We start from the raw sequence: 23,750 nt of genomic DNA, 5'->3' as shown, positions 1-23,750 counted from the left end.
CTCACAGTAACTCTACCTTTCAAATAAATAAAATAAATCTTTTTTTATAAAAATTCCAGAAATTAATACTTTATAAGCACTACATCATGTATGATTCAAGGTAGTGGAATGAAATCTTGCACCATTCACTCTTTGTCTAGAACACGAATCATCATGTTCATGCAGCCAGCCTTAGTCTCCTGTGAAGTAATTAGCAGCCACCTCAGTAGTCGGGAGACCCCATCACAGCATTGCAGTGAATGTACACAGAGGTTTCAGGAATCCACTGGGAATCTCAGAACTTATCTCCAGAGATAAAAGAGGACTACTCTGTAAGAAAGCTCTCTGGCCTTTCTGCTCAACTGTTCTGTAAGCCTAAAAATTATCTTAAAGAATTAAAATCTACTGATAAGTAATATTTAGAAATCATTTGACCATATATGTCATATTTGTGTGGGCCTGTTTCTAAAGTCTGTTACTTTTCACATAGGTGCTCGTTCAAGTCCTGGCTGCTGCACCTCCAATCCGGCTTTCTGCTATGGCCTGGGAAAACAGTAGAAGTGGCCCAAGTCCTTGGGCCCCTGTACCATGTGGGAGATCTGGAAGAAGCTCCTGGCTCCTAGCTTCAGATAAGCCGAGTTCTGGCTGTTGCGGCCATTTAGGGGGAGTGAACCAGTGGATGGAAGATCTCTCTCTCTCTCTCTCTCTCTCTGTCTCTACCTCTCTACTTCTCTCTCTCTCTCTGCCTCTCTGTAACTCAGCCTTTCAAATAAATAAACAAATCTTTAAACAAAAAAGAGTTTTTAACATAGATGGATGTTAAATTTTGTTAAACATTTCTTACATCTTTTTATTTTATTTTTAAAGATTTATTTTTGTATTTGAAAGAGTTACACAGAGAGAGAAGCAGAGGCAGAGGGAGGGAGAGAGGTCTTCCATCCACTGGTTCACTCCCCAGTTGGCCGCAGTGGTTGGAGCTGTGCTGATCTGAAGCCAGGAGCCAGGAGCTTCTTCCAGGTCTCCCACGTGGGTGCAGGGGCCCAAGGACTTGGGCCGTTTCTACTGTTTTCCCAGGCCATAGCAGAGAGCTGGATCGGAAGTGGAGCAGCTGGGACTCGAACTGGCTTCCATGTGGGATGCTGGCACTGCAGGCAGTGGCTTTACCCACCGTGCCACAGCGCTGGCCCCTCTTAAATATTTTTAAATTTGTTAATAATATGGGAGGAAGGGTTAGCGTTAAAGCAACCTTTATTCCTAGAATAAACTCTGTTTGGTTTATCTCTCATTTCTATATGTTACTAGATTAACTTTGGTAAGCATTTTGCTTCTATGTTCATGATTGATATTGATTGATAATTTTTCTTATAATGCCCTTGCCTATATAGTTCTTGTAGAAGCAATTGTAGAGAGTCTCTCTTCTTCAATTTTCTAAAAGAGTTTGCATAGAGTTCTTAATATTTCTTCTTTGAATGCTTGGTAGAATTCATTCAAGAAGTCATCTGGTCCTATATTGTTTTCTGTGGGAAGATTTTTAACTACTAATTCAATTTTTGAAATAGGTAGAGGGCTATTCAAGTTACTTTTCATACATGAGCTTTAGTCATTTATATTTTTCTAGGAATTCACCCATTTTCCCTGAGTTCATTCATTGACAAAAAGCTGCTTTTTCAATATTGCTCTACTATCTTTAGTATCTGTAGGATCAACTGAAGTGTCATCTCTCTCATTTTTGATATTTGCAATTCGCATTTTTCTCTCCCTCACTCTCTCCCTTTTCTGGTTAGAGTTTTATCCATTTTATTGATTATTTCAAAGAAATAGCTTTGGTTTTATTGTATATTTCTATAATTTTGTTTCCTATTTTACTGATTTCCACTCTGATCTTTAATTGTTCCTTTCTTTTTTTTTAAAGATCTATTTTATTTATTTGAAAGACAGAGTTACAGAGAGAGCTAGAGACAGAGAGAGAGGTCTTCCATAAGCTGGTTCACTCCCTAGATGGCCACAACTGCCAGAGCCGCGCCGATCCGAAGCCAGGAGCCAGGAGCTTCCTCTGGGTTTCCCACGTGGGTACAGGGGCCCAAGGACTTAGGCCATCTTCCACTGCTTTCGCAAGCCATAGCAGAGAGCTGGATAGGAAGTGGAATAGCTGAGACATAAAGAGATGCCCATATGGGATGCCAGCATTGCAGGCAGCAACTTTAGCTGTTGCTCCACAATGCTGGCCCCAACAGTATGTTACCTTTAAACATAACTAACCTTTAAAAAATTTTTATTAATATGAAAAGAACAGATTTCATTATTTCATAGGTACAATTAATTCTAAGAAGATAATCGTAATGCCCTTCCTACCTCTCTCCCTCCCTCAATCTCCCTACTTTCTTTCTTTTCTTTTCTTTCTTCTTTAATTTCTACAAGAACATCATTTCAGTCCACTCTGTAAGCACAGGCTTAATGCACCACTAGCTATAATTTTCAACAAGAGTAGAAAGGTAAGAGTTCTACGGGGTATAAACAAGGGCTAAAAACAACAACCAAGTCACAAAATGTCCACGTTGTTCTATTTACCCAGGGAGTTATCATTTCCAGTGCTAGTCACTCTTTTGTGAAGATTTGATTTCCTGTCTGGTAACACTTTCCTTCCGCTCGGAAGACTTCCTTTGATGTTTCTTGCAGTGCTGCGCTGTTCCTAACAATGTCTTTCAGTTTTTGTATATTTGAAAAAGTTTGGGGGCCAGTGTTATGGCCTAGTGGGTAAAGCCACCGCCCGCAGAACTGGCATCCCACACAGGCATCAGTTCAAGTCCCAGCTGCTCTGCTTCTAATCCAGCTCCCTGCTAATGCACCTAAGAAAGCAGTGGAAGATGGCCCACGTTCTTGGCCCCCTGAACCTATGTGAGAGACCCAGATGAAGCTCCTGGCTCCTGCCTTGGTCTGCTCCTGGCTTGGTCTGGCCAGCCCTGAACATTGCAGCCATCTGGAAAGTAAAGCAGCAGATGGAAGATCTCTCTCTTTCTGTCCCCCTCTCTCTCCATAGCTCTGCCTTTTAAATAAATAATTTTTTTAATTTGACAGGTAGAGTTACAGACAGTGAGAGAGAGAGACAGAAAGAAAGGTCTTCCTTCCGCTGGTTCACTCCCCAAATGGCTGCCATGGCCAGCATTGTGCCGATCCAAAGCCAGGAGCCAGGTACTTCTTCAAGGTCTCCCAAGGACTTGGGCCACCTTCCACTGCCTTCCCAGGCCCCAGCAGAGAGCTGGATGGGAGAGACTTTTTTTATGCAAACATTTGGGCTCTTGTGTTATCCCACAGCTCACTGATTGTTGTTCAGAATTTTTTCTCAATGTGCTTCATTTTGTATTTTTCTAGTATTATGTCTTTAAGTTCCTACTTTCCTGAAGCATATAATCTGACTTTAATGGAATCTACTGTTTTTTTAATATTGGATATTGCAATTTTCATTTGTAGATGTTTGATTATAGTGATTTGAGTTCTTTTTCATGTTTTCCATGTTTCAATATATCATATGCTCCCTCTACCTTTTTGAATTTATGTACTACAGTAATAATTACTATTTTAATGTCTTGTACTATTAATCATATCATCTATATCATTTCTATGCCAATTTTTATTGATTGGCTTTCCTCGCTATTACTTCTATTTCCCTGCTCATTTGCATGCTTAGTACTTTTTTAAAAAAAGATTTATTTTATTTATTTAAAAGACAGAGTTACAAAGAGAGGTAGAGCCAGAGAGAGAGAGAGGTCTTCCATCCATTGGTTCACTCCCCAAATGACCGCAATGGCCGGAGCTGGGCCAGTCCGAAGCCAGGAGCCAGGAGCTTCTTCCAGGTCTCCCAACTGAGTGCAGGGGCCCAAAGACTTGGGCCATGTTCTGCTGCTTCCCCAGGCCATAGCAGAGAGCTGGATCAGAAGTGGAGCAGGTGGGCTCGAACTGGCACCCATATGGGATACCGGCGCTGCAGGCTGTGGCTCTAACCAGCTGCACCACGGCACCAGCCCCAAACTTAGTATTTTTTTATAGATGCCAGACATTGTGACTTTTACCTTCTCCCATACTGTATGTTTTTCCCATATCAAATTTGACGCGAGAATTCCTAAGTTTCATTCTGGAGTGTGGTTAAGAGTTTTAGGATTTGCTTCAAACTTTGTTAACATGAGGTGCAACCTGCATTTAGTCTAGCGGTAATTTTCCCCACAGTTGAGACTAGACACTTCTTAGACATCTTAATAATGACCCTCAAATTATGCCCCTTAAACTGGGGTTTTTGAAACAAGCAAGGCTCTGGCACCATGTAACACTGAGTTTTAATTTCCTCTATCTTTTCAGGATAGTTCTCCCCTCAGCACTCAGTAATCTCCTCACGTGAGTGATCTGATACCTACTCAACAGAGCACTTGACCGGGTCCGCTGAAGATCTCTGGAATTCTCCTCCTGCACAGGGAGCTCATTTCCGATCCTCTTCCGTGAGACTTCTAGCTGCTGAGTTGGCTCACCGGACTCCTAATTCCAGCTCCTCAACTCGGGAAAATAACTGAGTTCTGCTTGTGACACGCATTGTGACCTGAAAAAATCTTCCAGATGTGAACTAGGACAAAAGGGCTCCCTTACTTTGTGGTTTCTGGGTTTTGGTCCCACCCTCCTTTGTTACTTGGTGGTCAGTGTACTGAGTGTTCTTTCTCTTTTCTTCTTCTTCTTCTTTTTTTTTTTTTTTGAGATTTATTTGTTTTATTGAAAGTCAGAGTTACACAGAGAGAAGAGGCAGAGAAAGAGAGATCACCCATCCGATGGTTCACTCCCCAGTTGGCTGCAATGGCAGGAGCTGCGCCCATCTGAAGCCAGGAGCCAGGAGCTTCCTCCAGGACCCCTACGTGGGTGCAGGGACCCAAGGACTTGGGCCGTCTTCTACTGCTTTCCCAGGCCATAGCAGAGCTGGGTCTCAACCCGGTGTCATATGGGATGCTGGATCTGCAGGCGGAGGCTTTACCCACTACACCACAGTGCCGGCCCCTGAGTGTTCTTTTTCAACATTTTGTGAGGGTGAGGGTACATCCAGTCCCTGTTACTGCATTTTGAATGGAAGTACACGACCCTTTGCAAGCTTTTACATCTCAGCACCTTAAGGAATTCATTTCTCCTCTTGTCTGATTTAGTCTGAGATCCCCAAAAAGCACATCCTGAATCCTGTACTTTTTTTTCTTTTGGAATACTTAGGCAGTGGCAGTTAAATAATTTGTACATATTGCTGAGGTGAGACAAATTGTCAGACTCCCCTCCTCCCATTAGAAGGAGCCCAGAAACAAAAATGATTTAATCAGAGCTGGGCTCATTCCCCCAGCTTATCAATAGGATACCCTGGAGTAACCCTGAAGAGCAAAGGTCGTTCTAGAGTGCGGCTTCCAGGCTCGGTCAGAACAGGAAAGACCCTGGGCATCTCAAGCCCACTCATGTGGGTCCATGAACCCTAGAGGACTAAGACAGAAAGCCCTACCGTGACAGAAATAGTCTTTTCCCAGCATGAGATTCGACTGTTTGGGTGTTACCTTAGCACAATATCTTTGGCTAATGTGCCACTTAAAGAGGAAACCAGGGGGCTGGTGCTGTGACACAGCGGGGCAAAGCCCTGGTCTGCAGCGCTGGCATCCCATAAGAGCACTGGTTCCGACCCAGCTCCACTTCCAATCCAGCTCTCTGCTATGGCCTGGGAAAGCAGCAGAAGAAGACCAAGTCCTTGGGCCCCTGCACCTGTGTGGGAGACCTGGAAGAAGTTCCTGGCTCCTGGCTCCAGCCATTGTAGCCAACTGGGGAGCGAACCAACGGATGGAAGACCTCTCTCTCTCTCCCTCACTTTCTCTCTCTCTCTCTTTTTCTGGCTCTCTTTCTCTCTCTCTGTAACTGATTTTCAAATAAACAAATAAAATCTTTAAAAAAAAAAAAAGATATGGACTTGAAATTCCTTCTAACACATGGAGTGCTCCAGCTAAGCACAAGTTCAATCTTGTTTCTTTTAAGTTGGAACTTTTCCTCCTGAGATCACCCAAAATCTCCCATAAGGAACCTTGAATGGATTCCCCAGCCCATGGTGTTGCCCTGGGGAAAGGGGGTGCCTTCTCCATCCCTTTCTGGGATCCGGTGGGGATGTGGGCACCAGCTCCTTAGGTCAAATGCTGAGTCATGTGTGGCTGTCAACAACAGAGAGATTCATAGCCTTGTAGGTCTCAGAAAAGACATTCCAGGGAGATACTGTCAAGCCAGATAGCTAAACTGCCTTGTGGGTTACGGAAAACCATCCTTTGAAAACAACAAGCAAGGGTTACCATGACATGTAGGCTGCCTCTGTATCTCTCCTCCCCCATAGACTGCAGGGTCTAAGAAGGCAAAGGCTGTCTGCCTCACAATGATCCCCCCTTGTCTATTTCAGCAGCAACTTAGGAAACTGGATGGAGAGGCAAATCCACATCTCACCAAGAACATTCTTAGACTCCAACAAATCTGCACAAGGAACACGATCGGGACAGAACATGAAACCCAGCTCGAGCCCTACAGTTCTAGTCCATTTACTCTCCTTGTTAGCTGGGCGTGAGGAAGCACCACTGGAAGACGGAGCAACGACCTTTGACATCGCTCAGGGACTCTTCCCGGCACATTTTGCCTTTCTCTGCCAATTCCTAAAGCCCCAAGGCTCCTCTTAGCTCAGTAACATCTGTGCATTTCCTTAAATCCATTTCCAGATTTGATAAATATAAAAGGCAGACCAGAGTGGAGCAGCCCAAGGAAGTGAACATGGGGGTAATGGGTCCCTGTGCCCTGGAAATCTGGCACCGCTGGCTGCAGCTAAATTAGGTGCAAAGAAACCATCTGCTCCACTCGATTTTAATCCCATCATGTTTTTTTTTTTTTTTTTTTTTTTTTTTTTTGAAAAACATTTGTCAGCGGTTTGGGAGTGAAAGGAAAATTTTAAAATAGTATAATTAGATATGATGCCAGAAAGTCTTGTCATGAGCCATCCGAGAGCAGGGAAGGAAAATAAAAAAGAAATGCGAACTACAGTTAAAGACAATACACCAAAGTAAATGATAACAAACCCAAGCCAGCCTTGGCCTCAGTGCCTGCATTCCTCCAGGAGGTTCTGCACCCTCGGTGCCAGGTTGCTTGGTAGGCTGAAGGTAGCCGACTGGGTTCAGTGGTGCTCACGAGTGCAGGTCGGGAGAGGTCACCAGGCACCACTGCCCTGCAAGGGTATCACGGAGATGCTGTGCAAGGTGGGACTGGTGGACACCAGGCAACGCCCTGCTAGCCAGGTCCCCTGAACAGCACCAGGTAGGCCTGGCTTTCCAGAGGCAGGTGCTCAAAATTCTCTCCAGGGGGCCGGTGCTGTGGTATAGCAGGTAAAGTCGCCGCCTGTAGTGCCGGCATCCCATATGGGTTCAGGTTCAAGTCCCGGCTGCTCCACTGCCACTCCAGCTCTCTGCTATGGCCTGGGAAAGCAGTAGAAGATGACCCAAGTCCTTGGGTCCCTGCACCCGAGTGGGAGACCTGGAGGAAGCTCCTGGCTCCTGGCTTCGGATCGTCACAGCTCCAGTCGTTGCGGTCAATTGGGGAGCGAACCAGCATATGGAAGACTCTGTCTCTCTCTCTCTCTCTCTCTCTCTCCCCTTCACTCTCTGTGAAACTCTACCCTTCAAATAAATAAATAAATAAATCTTAAAAAAAATTTCTCTCCAGGTGAAAAAAAAAGATAGGCTGCAGGAAGCATTTCTAGGGCTGAGCTTACCTGTTTGAATCATTCTGCACTCAGTGGCCACTACTCAGCTAGTGCTGTGCACTCTGTAATCTCAGAGAACATACACAGCAGAAGCCTTGTGTGGAGACCAAACTACTGCTTTAAACAGGAGAGCACCAAGAAGCACTGGAGATCCTTGACTTCAAGTGCAGAGATCAGTTTCGGGTCTCCTGCCAGGCTCACCCTGAGTCCTGGAATCTCACACAGACCCGGGAAGGAGCACCTCCATTGCTCTTCCCAGAAACACATTAAATGGGATGTTACCGCCCTCTCTCCCCTTTACCTGATGGTGTCGTTTCAGATGTGTGCAGGTGGAACATTATCTGCAGAATTCAGCCTCTACAGAGCAATGGAGCTCAAAAGTGCACCAGCCTCAGAGCCTCAAGATGCAGGCTGACTATGTCATCACAGACTAGTCACCAAAAATCATGAGCTTTAGTTTGTGCATGTATAAGGTAGGATATAACTCGCTACATTCATAAACTATAAATGGACACACAGAGATTAAGTGCTTTTGATTGCTTGATTTTTGAATTTTTTATTATTTTTAACAGATTCCATATAGTTCATAGGTACAATTCTAAGAATATAATGATATTTTCTTCCTCTCTCCCTCACTCTCCCATCCTTCTTTATCTCTCCCTTTCTCTCTATTTTTTGTTGTTTTTTTAGATTTTATTTATTTATTTGAGAGGTAGAGCTAACAGACAGAGAGAGGGAGAGACAAAGAGAAAGGTCTTCCATCTGCTGGTTCACTCCCCAAATGGCCACAGTGGCTGGAGCTGGGTCAATCTGAAGCCAGGACCCAGGAGCCAGGAGCTTCTTCTGGGTCTCCCACATGGGTGCAGGGGCCCAAGCACTTGGGCCATCCTCCACCACTTTCCCAGGCTCACTAGCCGGAGCTGGATTGGAAATGGGCAATCAGGACTCAAATTGGCCCCAGCAGTATAACATTCTTAACCATTGGTTTGACAAAGGTATAAAGCAAAATTTTACAAAACTATTTTTGCAGCAATATTTATTTATTTATTAAGATTTATTTACGTGAATGGAAGGGGAGAGGGAGCGGGAAAGGGGAGGGTTGCTGGTGGGAGGGAAGTAATGGGGGGGGGGGGAAGCCACTGTAATCCATAAGCTGTACTTTGGAAGTTTATACTCAATAAATAAAAGTTTAAAAAAAAGATTTATTTACTTATTTGAAAGGCAGAGTTACAGAGAAAGAGAGAGAGAGAGAGAGAGGTCTTCCATCCATTGGTTCACTCCCCAGATGGCTTCAATGGCTGGAACTGAGCAGATCCAAAGACAGGAGCCAGGAGATTCCTTGGGGCTCCCATGCGGGTGCAGGGGCCCAAAGACTTGGGCCATCTTCCACTGCTTTCCCAGGCCATAGCAGAGAGCTAGATCAGAAGTGGGGCAGCTGGGACTTGAACCAGTGCCCATATGGGATGCTGGCACTGCAGGTGGTGGCTTTACGCACTATGCCACAGTGCCAGCCCCTGCCATAATACTCACACACCCAGATGTTTCTTTCTTTCCTGTTGTTTTTCTATTTCTTTATTTAGTTTTGCTTCCACATATAAGGAAGAAAATGCAGTATTTGTCTTTCTGCTTCAGGTTTATTTTACTCAACCTGATGTCCTCCAGTTGTGTGGCAGAATCTCATTCTTTTTATAGCTGAATAATATTCCATTGTGTGTATATACCATGTTTCCTTTAGCCATTCATATGATGATGGGCACTTTGGTTGATTCCAGATTTTGGCTATAGTGAACAGTGCTGCTGTGAACATGGTGGTGCAGGTATCTCTAATAAAATACGTTCATTTCTTTTGGGTGTATACCCAGTAGTGGAATTGCTGGATCTCATGGAGGGTCTATTTCTAGTTTTTAAAGAAATATCCACGATGTTTTCCACAGTGGCTGCACTAATTTACATTCCTATCAACAGTGTATAAGAGTTTCCCTTTCTCCACATCTTCTGTCTTTTGGATTTTAGCCATTTTGACAGGGGTGAGGTTATATCTCACTGTGGTTTTGATCTTCACTTCCCTGATGGCTAGTGATACTGAGCATTTTTTCATATATTTGTTAGATATTTGTATTTCTTTCAAGAACTGTATATTGAGGTCCTTTGCCCATTTCTTAACTGGACCAGTTGGTTTTAGTTGTTGAGTTTTTAAAATTACTGACATATTCTGGATATGTCAGCATAGGTAGCTCACAAATATTTTTTTCCATTCTGTTGGATGTCTCTTCACTCTATAGGTCATTTCCTTTGCTGTGCAGAAGCTTCTGAGTCTGATATAGTCCCATTTGTTTAGCTTGGCTGTTGTTGCCTGTGCTTTGGGGGTCTTGTCCAATGTCTTGGAGCGCTTCTCCTACATTTTCTTCTAGTATCTTCATAGTCTCAGATCTTAAATTTAGGTCTTTGATTCATCTTGACTTGATTTTTGTATATGCTGAGAGGTATGGGCCTAATTCCATTCATATATATATATATATATATGGATTCTAATTTCATGTATATATATGAAGTACATTTATTTATATATTTATTATTTATATATGAAATATATATCCAGTTTTGTCAGTACCATTTGTTGAAGAGAGTACCCTTACACCACTGTATGGTCTGAGAACTTTGGGCAGGAATCAGTTGGTTGTATGCATGTGGATTAATTTTTGGACTGTGTACTAAGTCCCATTGATCCATGTATCAGTTTTATGACGCGACCATACTATTTTAATTACTACAGCTTTGTAGTATGCTTTGAAATCAGATATTGTGATGTCTCCAGGTTGATTTTTCTTGCTCAGGACGGCTTTGGTTATTCTGAGTCTTTTGTGGTTCCATATGATGTTAGGATTTTTTTTCTAATTGTGTTAAGAATGTCATCAGTATTTTGATAGGGATTGCAATGAATCTGTAGATTGCTTTAGGTAGTATAGATATTTTAATGATATTGATTCTTCCAATCAAGGAATATCCATTCTTTTGTGTCCTTGATCATTTCTTTCATTAATGTTTGATAATTTTCTTTGTAGAGATCTTTCTCTTCTTTGTTTAAATTTCTTTTTGATTTTTTTTTCATGGCTGTTGTGAATGGGATTTCTTTCTTGATTTCCCATTCAGTGAGTCAATCATTAGTGTATTGAAAAAGTTACTTTTTTTGTATGTTTATTTTGTAACCTACAACTTTACTGGATTGGTTTATCAATTCTAAGAGTTTTTTGGTGGAGTGTTCAGGCTTTTCCATGTATGACATCATGTCATCGCAAACATGGATAGTGTGACTTCCTCTTTTCCAGTTTCCATGCCCTTTACTTCTTTCTCTTCCCCAATTGCTCTTGACGAAACTTTTAGCACTATATGGAATAAGAGTGGGGAAAGTGGACATCCTGGTCTTGTTCCAGATCTGAGGGGAAATGTTTTCAGCTTTTCTCTCATTCAGTATAATATGAGCTGTTTGTTTGTCATACATAGCATTTGCAATTTTCAGGTATGTTCCTTCTATACCTACTTTGTGGAGGTTTTTTTTTAATCATAAAGCGATATTGAATCTTATCAAATGCTTCCTCTGCATCTATTGAGATGACCAGATGAGTTTTATTCTTCAGTCTATTGATGTGATTTATGACATCTACTGATTTGTGAATGTTGACCCACCTTTGCATTTCTGAGATAAATGCCACTTGATCTTGATGTGTGATCTTATTGATGTGATTTTGGATTTCATTTGCTAGTATTTTATTGAGAATCTTTGCATCTGTGTTCATTAAGGACATAGGTCTCTTGTTTTCTTTATGTCATGTCTTTGTTCAGTTTTAGTATCAACGTGATGCTGGCCTCATAAAAAGAGTTTGGCAGAGTTCCATCCTGTTCAGGATTTTGGAATGCTTGAAAAGTATTGAAGTTACTCCCTGCTTAATGTTTGCAGAATTCAGTAGTAAAGCCATCCGGTCCAAGACTTTTCTTTGATGGAAGACTTTTGATTACTGTTTCACTCTCATTGCTTGTTATGGGTCTGTTTAGATTGTCTATATCTTCTTGGTTTAACCTTAGTAGGGTCTATGTACACAGGAATTTATGCATTTCTTTGAGTTTTTCCAGTTTATTAGCACATGGTTTTTCATAGTACTTTCTTTCTTTTTTCTTTCTTTCTTTCTTTTTTTTTTTTTTTTGACAGGCAGAGTTAGGTAGTGAGAGAGAGAGAGAAAGGTCTTCCTTTTCCATTGGTTCACCCCCCAAATGGCCGTTATGGCTGACATGCTGCGCCTATCCGAAGCCAGGAGCCAGGTGCTTATCCTGGTCTCCCATGCTGATGCAGGGCCCAAGCACCTGGACCATCCTCCACTGCCTTCCCGGGCCACAGCAGAGAGCTGGACTGGAAGAGGAGCAACCAGGACAAAATCCAGCACCCCAACCAGGACTAGAACCCAGGCTGCCGGCGCCACAGGTGGAGGATTAACAAAGTGAGCTGTGGCGCCAGCCCATAGCACTTTCTTGTGATCCTTTGTATTTCCGTGGTGTTAGTTGTAATGTCTCCTTTTTCATCTCAAATTTTATTTATTTAAATTTTCTTTTTGCTTTTTTTCTTCTTTGGTCTGGCTAAAGGTTTATCTATTTTGTTTATCTTTTCAAAAAACCAACTTTTTATTTTGTAGATCTTTTAATAATTATTCTGATTTGTAGATCTTTTATAATCATTTTAGTTTTAATTTCATTTATTTCTGCTCTGATCCTTGTTATTTCTCACCTTCTGCTGATTTGAGGTTTGGTTTGTTCTTGTTTTTCTAAGTCTTTGAGATGCATCATAGATCTTTAATTTGAGACATTTCTCTTTTTTAATGTAAGCACTTACTGCTACAAACTTCCCTCTTAATACTGCTTTTGCTGCATCCTGCAGGTTTTGACATGTTACATTTTCATTTTCACTTATTTCAAGGAAGTTTTTGATTGCCTTTTTAATTTCTCCAATGACCCATGATCATTCAGTACCATGATTTTTCATTTCCAAGTATTTATGGGTGCTTTATTTGTCTTCTTATTGTTGATCATACTGTTATTCCTTTGTGGTCCGAGAGGATACATGGTGTGATTCCAGTCTTTTTAAGTTTGCTGAGACTTGATTTGTGGCCTAATGAGACTTAATTTCTATCCTAGAAAATGCTTCTTGCGCTGATGCAAAGGATTTGTATTCTGCAGCTGTTGGCGGAAATGCCCTGTAAATGTCTGTTAGGTCCATTTGTCAATAGTATGTTTCAACTCCAATGTATTTTTATTGATTTTTTTTTGTCTGAATGATCTGTCCATTGATGAGAGTGAGGTGTTGACATCACCCACTATTATTGTACTGAAGTTTATCTCTTCCTTTAAATCTAATAGTGTTTGCTGATATTAACTGGGTGGTCTTGTGTTAGATGCATGTATATTTATTATTCTTATGTTTTCTTGCTGAATTGAACCTTTTATCAAAATATAATATTCCTCTCTCTTTTTACAGTGTTTGATCTAAAGTCTGTTTTATCTGATAGCAGCATAGCTACCCCTGCTCATTTTCGGTTTCCATTTGCCTGGTATACCTTTCTCCAGCCTTTCACCTTTTGCTCTGTGTGTATCTTTGTGCAATGACTTTGTAGTAGGCAGCATACAGTGGGATCTTGGCTTTTTATTCATTCAGCCAACCTAAGTCTTTTGGCTGGAGAATTTAACCCATTTATATTCAAGGTTAGTACTGATAGATAAGAACTAAGGCCTGTCATTTTGTTGCTTAGATAGTGAGTTTACTTGCTCTGCTGGTGAATTCAGTCATGTGTTTTCATGACACCACCGAATTCTAGTGCAGGATGCCTTCCAGAATTTCCTGTAAAGCTGATCTGGTGGTAGTGAATTCTCTCAGTTCTTACTTATTGGAAAAATACCTTATTTCTCTTTCACTTTTGAAGGATAGCCTTATTGGATACAATATTCTTAGTTGGAAGTTTCTTCATTTAAAAGCTTAAATATATCATCCCATTCTCTTCTGGTCTGTAGGATTTCCACTGAGAGGTCTGATGTTAATCTAATTGATGTACCTTTGTATGTAACTTGATGTTTTTCTCTTACTGTCTTTAGGATTCTCTCCTTGTCCCTAACTTTTGACAATTTGACTAAAATATGCTTTTGGAGGCAACCTTTTTTGGTTGAGTCTGTTTGGAGTTCTTTGAATTTCTTGAATTTAATGTCAATGTCTCTTTCAAGACCTGGGAAATTTTCAGCTATTATTTTGGTTAGCAGGTTCTCAATGCCTTTTTCCTTTTCTTCTTCTCAGGGATACCTATATTACAATATTTGATCATTTGATGGTATCCCATATTTAGCATAGACTTTCTTCATTCTTTTTTTATTCTTTTCTCTTTATTTTTTGTCTGATTGGGTTATTTTAAAAGTCTTGTCCTCAAGGTCTGAAATTCTTTCCTCCCCTTGGTCTATTCTGCTGTTAAAGCTCTCAATTGTATTTTTTATTTCATTGATTGAAGGAACTTCTTAGAAATAAGGTGTATGTCAGCTTACAGTTTGGGAGGTTCACAGTCCAAGATTAGGAAGCACAATTAGTTTGGTGTCTGATGAGGGCTGTGGAACACATGCAAAGGGAGGATCACAAATAAAGATAGGAAGCAAAGAAAGATGGCTTGGCCAAGCTAGGCTTAAAAACCAACCATCTCTGAAGAACTACCTTCCAAAGGGAGAAAACAATGACTTATATACTCTCACTGTGCCCTCCTCCGACATAGTAATTGGATCAAGTCTCCACCCTTAATCCATTAACCACTAGTATTAACCCATTAACCATTAACATATGACTTTAGGGACTAAGCTTCCAATACTAGGGTCTTTAGAGGGTACAGACACTATTATACAAACCACAGCATTCCACCTCAGGCCCCCAAATGTTCGTATCCGTCTCACAAGGCAAAATGCATTCATTCAATCCCCCAAAGTCAAAATGTTCAGCATTGTTCAAAAGTCCAAAGGCTGTTGTATCACCTGAGACTCAAGCCAAACTCCCTCAGCTATCTGTGAATGAAAACAACCCACAATCTTCCAAGATCCAACCACAGGATAGGAACAAGTGACAAATTTCCATTCTAAATGGGAGAGAACAAGAAATGGAAAGGGAGAATTGGGCCAAAGCAAGACCAAAAACCAGGAGGTAAAACATTCAATCCTAAAATTCCCATCCAGCATCCTGTGTACACAGTGGTGAGAGGTGAACTCACAGTGGCTTGGTCAGCCCCACATCTACAGCTTTGATGGTCACAGCCTGTGCTTCAGTTCTCAAAATTTGGAGTTTCACCTTTGCAGCTCCACTAGACATTGTCCTAGTGGAACTCTTTGCAATGACTCTGTCTTTGCAATTGATCTCTATCTGGGGCCCCAGTTTGTCTGAAACATCCTTTGGAATCTGGGGTGGTGGGTGAACCTCTGTGCCTTCATGGCTCTGCTGATCTTTGCCCACATAGCTGCTCCCTCAAGTGCACACTGAAGTTTGTGGTTTTCCTGGGCTGGTGTGGTATACTGCCCACAGCCTTCCTCGGTGGGTCTGTGACATTGCTGGCACATCTATTTTTCTGGGGTCTCCTTGGCAGCTCCATTGCTCCATGCACAGATTCCAACCTTGCAGCACAAAGAGCAGTGCTCTTTCCTAAACGGATTCTGCCCTGGAAGATCTTTGAAACAGATGTGCACTTCTAGGACTCAGAGAAGGGGCTGCCTCCAACAGTTCTTGAGGAGCTTTGGTTCTTTCTCCCGTTGCTTTCCCTTTAGCATTTGGCTCTCTTTTACCTCAACTAATCTCTTTAGCAAGCAGTTGCTCTATCTCAATTTCCTGTACTGAAAAAAAAATTTTCTTCCTTTTTTTCCCTGGTCAGGCTGAGAATTTTCCAAATCTTTCTGCTCTTCTCCCTTTTGTTCCTGATTCTCACTGTAAAAAGTACTAAAACCAGCCAACAAACCCATGCTACAGCCTGAACATTTTGTTGCCTTGTAATCTCCTCCACCAAACTCGTCCCATACCTTTCAGCTTTGCTTCTGATAGTCTCAGGACATGGATACGAAACATTCAGGTTTCTTGCTACCATGTCCCTAAGATGGCCTTCCCTCCAATTTCCAATAGAATCCTCATTCCCATCTGAGACCTCATCAACATGGCCCTTGCTGTCTAGTTTGTTCCCCAGAATTCTGGTCCTTGGAGCCCTCATCGGAATTGCACATAATGCTATACTTAGAATATTCTAGCCTTTCTCTAGCCTGTTCCTCCAAAATCCAATCTTTTCCTATAAACCAATTTCAAAGACTCCTCCATACCTGCAGATGCAGTTAACAGTAAAAACGCTCTGGTACCAATACTCTGGGTCAGTCAGCTTTGTTACTTCAACTGAACCCCAGAGGAGTTAACTTAGGAAGGTAGAAGATTGATTTCAGCTCAAAGCTTTGGAGGTTCACAGTCTAAGATCAGGCTGGCCCTCTTGGTTCAGCATGTGATGAGGCTGGAGGACTACAGTGGTGGGGCATATGTGGAGGAAGGGTCATATGATGAGTCAGGAAGCAGAGTTAGAGCCTAGCTGAACTTGGCTTAAGTAAATAGCCCTCCCTTGAGAACTACCAAGCTCCCAATGGGCTGCACCTACCTTCTAGACACCATCATTAGATCAAGTTTCCACCCTTAATCTATTAACCATTGACATATGACTTTGGGAGGGCTGGCACTGTGGCATTGCAGGTTAAGCCACCACTTGCCATACCAGCATCCCATCTGGGGGCCAGTTCAAGTCTCCACTGTTCCACTTCCAATCCAGCTTCTCACTAATGTGCCTAGCAAAGCAGCAGAGTATGGCCCAAGTCCTTGGTTCCCTACACCCATGTGGGAGACCCAGATGAAGCTCCTGGCTCCTGGCTTCAGCCTGCCCCAGCCCTGGCCATTGAGGCCATCTGGGGAGTGAACCAGCAGATGGAAAACCTCTCTCTCTCTCTCTCTCTCTCTCTCTCTCTCTCTCTTTCTCCCTCTCCCTCTCCCTCTCTCTCTAACTCTGCCTTTCAAATAAATAATAAAATAATAAAAATGTTTTAAAAATTTTAAGATTCTGGGAATCAAGCTCCCAATACATAGGATTTTGGGAGACATCCAACGGTTATCCAGACTATAACAAGTGGTGACAGTGTTATGTACTCTGCTATGTATGTACTGCATGACAGCATTGTATCTAACCCAGTGCAATTTTATTTGCACCTGCAGACACCTGTGCCTCCACGCGTGCTCATGTGTCACAGCCAGCAGCTATGATTGGGTGAGTGGGCGTGACCTTGGCTTTTCTGAGCACTGAAGTTTAGTGCCTGAAAAGTCACAACAGAATCATCTCAAACATGCAGCTTTCTCACATCAAAAACCATAGGCCCCATGGAACTGTTTGGGCTGTCAGGGCCTGAAGGCCTGGGGTCCCTGCAGATCTCAGTCTGTCTGAGAGGCCATGACTCACAGATCAGCCAAAGGGGCCTTAACTCCGCCACACCCTGAACTTCTTCATCATGTCATCTTACAGGTTGGGCAGCCAAAAATCCATGTCTGGAAGGACAGGCGCTTGACAGAGGGAGAGGCTTGATCTTGTCTACATTGCACAGACGTTCAGCCTGGGAGCCAACGACAAGAACAGAGCTTGCAGGGCTCCTGACAGGCCAAGAGGAAGTGGCCAGAAATCTGGACATTGCAAACCATCAGCTTGAGGGAGGAAAGGCTCAGGACCTGCCCTCAAGGTGCACAGTTGTGGGTCCCGAGCACCAGAGTGAGCCTGAGCAGGGTCTGCTGGAGCCAGTGGCAGTGCTGAGAATCCCACGGCAATTCTACCCAGCACGTAAATGTACTTGCTGGCAGGAGGCAGACTCACAATTAAAGTGCTGTGGGGATGTTAGGAGAGTGTGTTTATGGGAGGCTCCGAGTGGTTCTTGGATGCAACACAAGGCCCTAAAGTGGTGTGTTTGTGATAGGGATTGTACGCTTGCTGCATCAGTAACTGAGATCCAGGATGGGTATCGGGCACAAAGGTTTCTCATTCAGTCTTCTAGCACTGTTTTCCCTAACGTTTTCAAAAATGTTGAATAAATCAGTAGCCCAGATCACTGAAGCAGAGCAAATTCATTTTGGTTCCCAGGTTTCACACTGCAAGTTCCATACCCCAAGAGATTCCTCTTCTATGATTTGAATATTTATCCTCCTGAACTCAGGAGCTCCCCAAAGTCTTATGTTACTAAGAGGGTAAGCACTTAACCCAATTACGATGTTTGGGGATAGAGCCCTCGGGATTTGATTAGATTGGATTAAGTCATTGTCTGATGCCATGATTGAATCCTATGGCTCTTCTTTTGAGAGAGAGAGAGAGTCTCAGAGACAGACAGAGATCTTCCATCTGATCATTCACGCTCCAAATACCCACAACAGCCAAAACCGGGCCAAGCCAAAGCCAGGAACCCAGAACCCCTTCCTGGTCTCCTATGTAGTTGCAGGGGCGAACTATGTGAACCCTAGCTGCTGCAATAAGGGGACACATTAGCAGGAATATAGAATGGGAAGGAGAGCTGGGACAAACCCAGACACTCTGATATGGGATGCAGGCATCCCAAACAGCATAATAGCTACCTCCACAATAATCTTTCGTGACCCTCATTTGCCCGAAAGCAAGCCCAACTCCTTCAAGATCTATGTGGCCTCCACAATCCGATTGCTTATGCCTTTTTAGTCTTCCCCTTGCTAATAACAGGGGATATGTGCATCCTAAGCAGTTTCTTGACACTACCCACTCCCCTGCTGGCTCTGTAAAAGACCACAGAGACATAGAGAGTCACACACTCGCTGCCTTGCCGTGTGATGTCCTGGGCCACCCTGGTACTTTGCCAGAAAGATGCCAAATCAATGAGGCCACGCAATTGTGAACTGTGACCAGAACCACCCACCAAAATAAACCCCTTTCCTTTATAGATAGCCTGCCTTGGGTAGTTTATTGCAGGTTTGTTAACTGGTCCTAGGCAAATCAGGGAGATTGGTCACCCTAAAATCGGAATATCTCATCGTCAGCAACACAGCCATTCATCCAAGAGCACATTTTTTAAAATATTTATTTATTTGAAAATCAGAGTTACACAGAGAGAAGAAGAGACGCAGAGAGAGAGAGACAGACAGAAACAGAGAGAGAGAAAGAGAAAGGTCTTCCATTCACTGGTTCACTCCCCCAATTGGTTGCAACGGCCAGAGCAGCGCCAATCCAAAGCCAGGAGCCGGGAGCTTCTTCTGGGTCTCCCACATGGGTGCAGGGGCCCAAGGACTTGGGTCATTCTACTGCTTTCTCAGGCCACAGCAGAGAGCTGGATCGGAAGTGGAGCAGCCAGCACTCAAACCGGCACCCATATGGGATGCTAGCACTGCAGGTGGTGGCTTTACCCGCTATGCCACAGTGCTAGCCCCCAAGAGCAAATTTAATCTTGGACTTCAGTTGGGTCCTGCTAAGATCTCATGGCAGGGAAAAATGAAATGATAAAATAGAGGACACCTTCTGCCCCTCTAGAATAGTCCTCACCAGGTGTTTTAGTTAGAGCTCTTTAAAGAAACAGAGCCGATAGGGTGTGTGTGTGTGTGTGTGTGTGAACATGTGTATTTGCATGCATTCACATGTTTATGCGTGCCCATAGTCATGCACCGTATAATGGCATTTTGGTCTAGCAGATGGCATATACATATGATGGAAGTCTCCTACAACCTAGCTGTGTAGTAAGTTCTACCAGCTACATCCATATATGTGCACTCTATGGTGTTTGCACAATGACAAAAGATTCTGACAAGTTTGCAGAACCAGCCTCTGTCATGAAGTGACCCGAGACTCTATATGAACTTTAAAAAATTTTAGTGGACGGAATTAAAAGATATGCTGGGGCCAGCGCTGTGATGCAGTAGGTTAATCCTCTGCCTGTGGCACTGGCATCCCATATGGGCACCGGTTCTAGTCCCGGCTGCTCCTCTTCCAATCCAGCTCTCTATTGTGGCCCGGGAAAGCACTAGAAGATGGCCCAAGTCCTTGGGCTCCTGCACCCAGGAGGGAAGACCCAGAAGAAGCTCCTGGATCCTGGCTCGGATCAGTGCAGCTCCGGCCATTGTGGCCATTTGGGGAGTGAACCAATGGAAGGAAGACCTTTTTTTCTGTCTCTCCCTCTCACTGTCTGTAACTCTGCCTCTCAAATAAATAAATAAAATCTTTTAAAAAAAAAAAAGATATGCTTATTTCGGTCCAAAGTTTTTTGACATTCTTACATGTGAGGGCTCTTCAAAAAAAAGTTTATGGAAAATGTGTATTTGAGAAAGCTATGCAAGAATCTCAGAAAGAGAGAGAGAGAGATTTATTCTAAGAAATTGGCTCAGTCGGTTACAGGGACTGGCAAGTGTGAAATCTGCAGGGTGGCTCAGCAGTCTGGAGATAGCCAGTGGTGTTGGCAGAGTCTCCTGCTCCTTGGGGAATGTCAATCAGTGCCCTCATAAGGCCCTTCTCCAATTAGATGAGGCCCACCAACATGATGGAGGTAATCTGATCCACTCCAAGCCTAGTGATTTAAATATTCCATCTCACGAAAAATACCTCCACAGCTACATCAGGACTGGTGTTTGACCAAGTCTCTGGGTACTGTGGCCTAGCCAAGCTGACTCACAAAATTAACCATTGTGCCTGGTCAGAAGCCAGATAAGACAAGATCTACATGCAGTGCCATACCGAATAACAGCTTGGCTCATGGATTCCTGGAATCCAAGAATGAGACAAGACACTGTCCTCCGTGTGCACACCACCTACTCTTGCTGAGAACCTGGAGGCATCCAACTGGGCCTCTTTAGGACCAAAACAAGACCAAGGCAGGGGCTGAAGTCTCAGCCAGAGCCATTCTGTTTGCTAATCTCTGAACTGTGGGAGGAATTGGAAAGCAACAACTCTGGTCTCTGTGAGAGCTCTGGGTGTGCAAGGGTTGCCTGGCTCTGGCCGCAGCAGTGTCAAGAGGGAAAGGAAACACTGCCCGTCAAACAACTCTTCAGAGTTCAGGACACAGCTGGTCCTGCTTCCTTCTAACTGGGATATCAAAGCATAGCCTGTGGCTGGCACCATAGCTCACTAGGCTAATCCTCCGCCTGCAGCGCCGGCACCTCGGGTTCTAGTCCCAGTCGGGGCGCCGGATTCTGTCCCAGTTGCCCCTCTTCCAGGCCAGCTCTCTGCTGTGGCCCGAGAAGGCAGTGGAGGATAGCCCAAGTGCTTGGGCCCTGCACCCACATTGGAGACCAGGAGAAGCACCTGGCTCCTGGCTTCGGACCAGCACGGTGCGCCGGCCACAGCGGCCATTGGAGGGTGAACCAATGGTAAAGGAAGACCTTTCTCTCTCTCTCTCTCTCTCTCTCTCACTGTCCACTCTGCCTGTTAAAAAAAAGCATAGCCTGTGGCCACAAGCAAAATGAACAAATACAGCCCTTTGATTGCACAGAATACATGATTTTAAAATATCACAGCTGGAACGTTCTACAAACCATGGAATCTTACCATGGGGAAGAAATTGATGTTCATCTGGTCCTTGTGTCCAGCTGCAACATTTATTATAAATGTACTACGAAGAGCCAAAGGCAGCATCACTGCTTAATTGGCCCTGATTCTTCAGCTATGTATGAACAACAGCCTGTAAGAGAGGAACCTAAGCTCTTGCAAGGAATTCTAGCTACTCCTAACAAAGTATGTATTTGACCGGAGTCTGCTGATGTAATCATGGTCCTTAGCTGTCAGTGATTCTCCACGCTTGCGATTGATAACCCAGAACTTGAAGGGGAAAAGGAGCCCAGGGAAGACAAACAGACAGGAATGGGGAAGATAGAGCCTGAAGACAAGCAGAGGTGGGCAGCAGTAGAAAAGACAGGCACAAAACCATGAGCACTTCAGGGAAGCTGCACAAGTGGCTAAGGCACTAATGTTGCTTGCACCCCATATCACAGTGTGAGTTTTGGCTTGCTTCTGATCCAGCTTCCTGCTAACGCACACCCTAGGAGGCAACAGACAGCGGCTCAAATACTTGGGTCCCTGCCATCCACACAAAAGACCTGGGTTGATTCCCAGGCCCCTCAGTTCAGCCTGACTCAGCCGCAACTGTTGTGGGTATTTGAGAAGGGAACCAGTGGACAGAAGATCTCTCTCTCTCTCTCTCTCTCTCTGTCTTTGGAATGGATAACAATCATTTTTTCATAAAACAAAATTTTTGAAGACCTCTCACATGCATGGATTTCAAAACAATTTTGTACCAAAATAAACTTATCTTTTCATTCTATTTTCCAGGAAGTTTCTAAAGCCCCCTCATAAAATAGGCTAGAGTGAACGAAGGTGGATTTGACGTCAAGAGAAGACAGCCAGCTTCCCATATCAGAGTGCCAGTTGGAGTTCCGACTGCTCTGCTTCTGATGGAGCTTCCTGTTAACACACCTGGCAAGGCAGCAGAGGATGACCCAAGTACCAAGGCCCCAGCCGCCCACGTGGGAGACCAGGATGGAACTCCTGGCTCCTGGCTTCAGCCTGCCCGGCCCTGAATGCTACAGTCATTTGGGAAGTGAACCAGTGGATGGAACATTCTCTCTCTCTCTCTCTCTCTCTCTCTCTCTCCCTTCCCTCTTTCTTCCTTCCTTCCTTCCTTCCTTCCTTCCTTCTTTTCTTCCTTCCTTCCTTCCTTTCTTTCTTTCAAATATATAAATCTTTATAAAAATAAAAAGAGAAGTCAATCATCACGACCCATAACAAGGAGAGAGAGAAGAAAGGGGAAGGAGAGGCCTGACAGCGAGGGGGAGGGGCTAAGACCAATCACAGGGCAAGGCTGGAATGGGACGTAATGCAGGTTGGAGCTCGGGCTGTGAATGGGTTTCAGGAGGAGCCGAGTTCTATTTGAGGGCAACAGTGGACACACTGGACACCTGGGAAGAGAAGAGGTAATGGCTTGACCACGGGCAGAAGCAGAGCCTGCTCCATTCCCCATGCTGTCCTCCAAACAGGCTGCCTGGCATCCTGCACATTACTGTGCTCAAACCCCATATCCACAGAACAAGCTGACTTCCCCCGTCAGACAGTAAGGTGACATTTCGCCCAGTTTTCAAGAGCTTTCCACATTCTCCCAATAAATAGCCCCTGCCTACCTCGCCCGGGGGGATCAGTGTCTCCCCAGGGGAAGCCTCCTACACTTCGGCTGCTCCTTCAGATAAATGAAAGCATAGACATGCATTTCCCCACAGCACATCTGACCCCTGTTCATATCAGCAAACAAGACCCAGAAATCCTCCAAGCCCTCTGAAAAACATGCTTACCCAGCACTTTCCCCTGCAGACCCAAAGCCCGCTCGTGCTGACATAAACACAAAGACAGAGACGGACACACGTGCACACACCCACACACGTGCTTTCCAGAACATTGCAAAATTAAGCAGCTGGTCACCCTGAGTGGAGACACACTATCTCAGAGATGCTCCCAGCAGCCCCCGGGGGAGACCATGCCATGGCCTGTGATGCCACAGACCAGGTTGCATGTTCAACGTACAGTGTGTCAAAAGGAAAAATCATTTCCAAGAACAATGATGGAAGTAGCCCAAATATGCGCTTGGAGAAAACCAAGTGAATTTGGGTTTCGCTCCAAGTAAAATATCAAAAGGATGAATCAGAAAAAAATATATGTATGTGGGACTTTGGAAGTTATTTTTCTTTGTACAGTTAAAATGGCAGAGTTTCAATCTGCGTTTCCAGGGCTCGAGAGAGATGTGTCAAATGATCCCGTTTGTAGCTTGTGACCAGCCTGGAGGGGAAATGATAAAACATTGTTTTGATTATGAGCCTGAGATTGTTTCAATAAACACAGTCTGCAGATCACGTTAATATCTTTTTTTTTTTTTT

The sequence above is a fragment of the Oryctolagus cuniculus genome, chromosome 1 (assembly GCF_964237555.1).
Source record: "Oryctolagus cuniculus chromosome 1, mOryCun1.1, whole genome shotgun sequence".
Taxonomy (NCBI): domain Eukaryota; kingdom Metazoa; phylum Chordata; class Mammalia; order Lagomorpha; family Leporidae; genus Oryctolagus; species Oryctolagus cuniculus.
The sequence above is the reverse complement of the archived record's forward strand: the minus strand, read 5'-3'. Positions refer to the sequence as shown.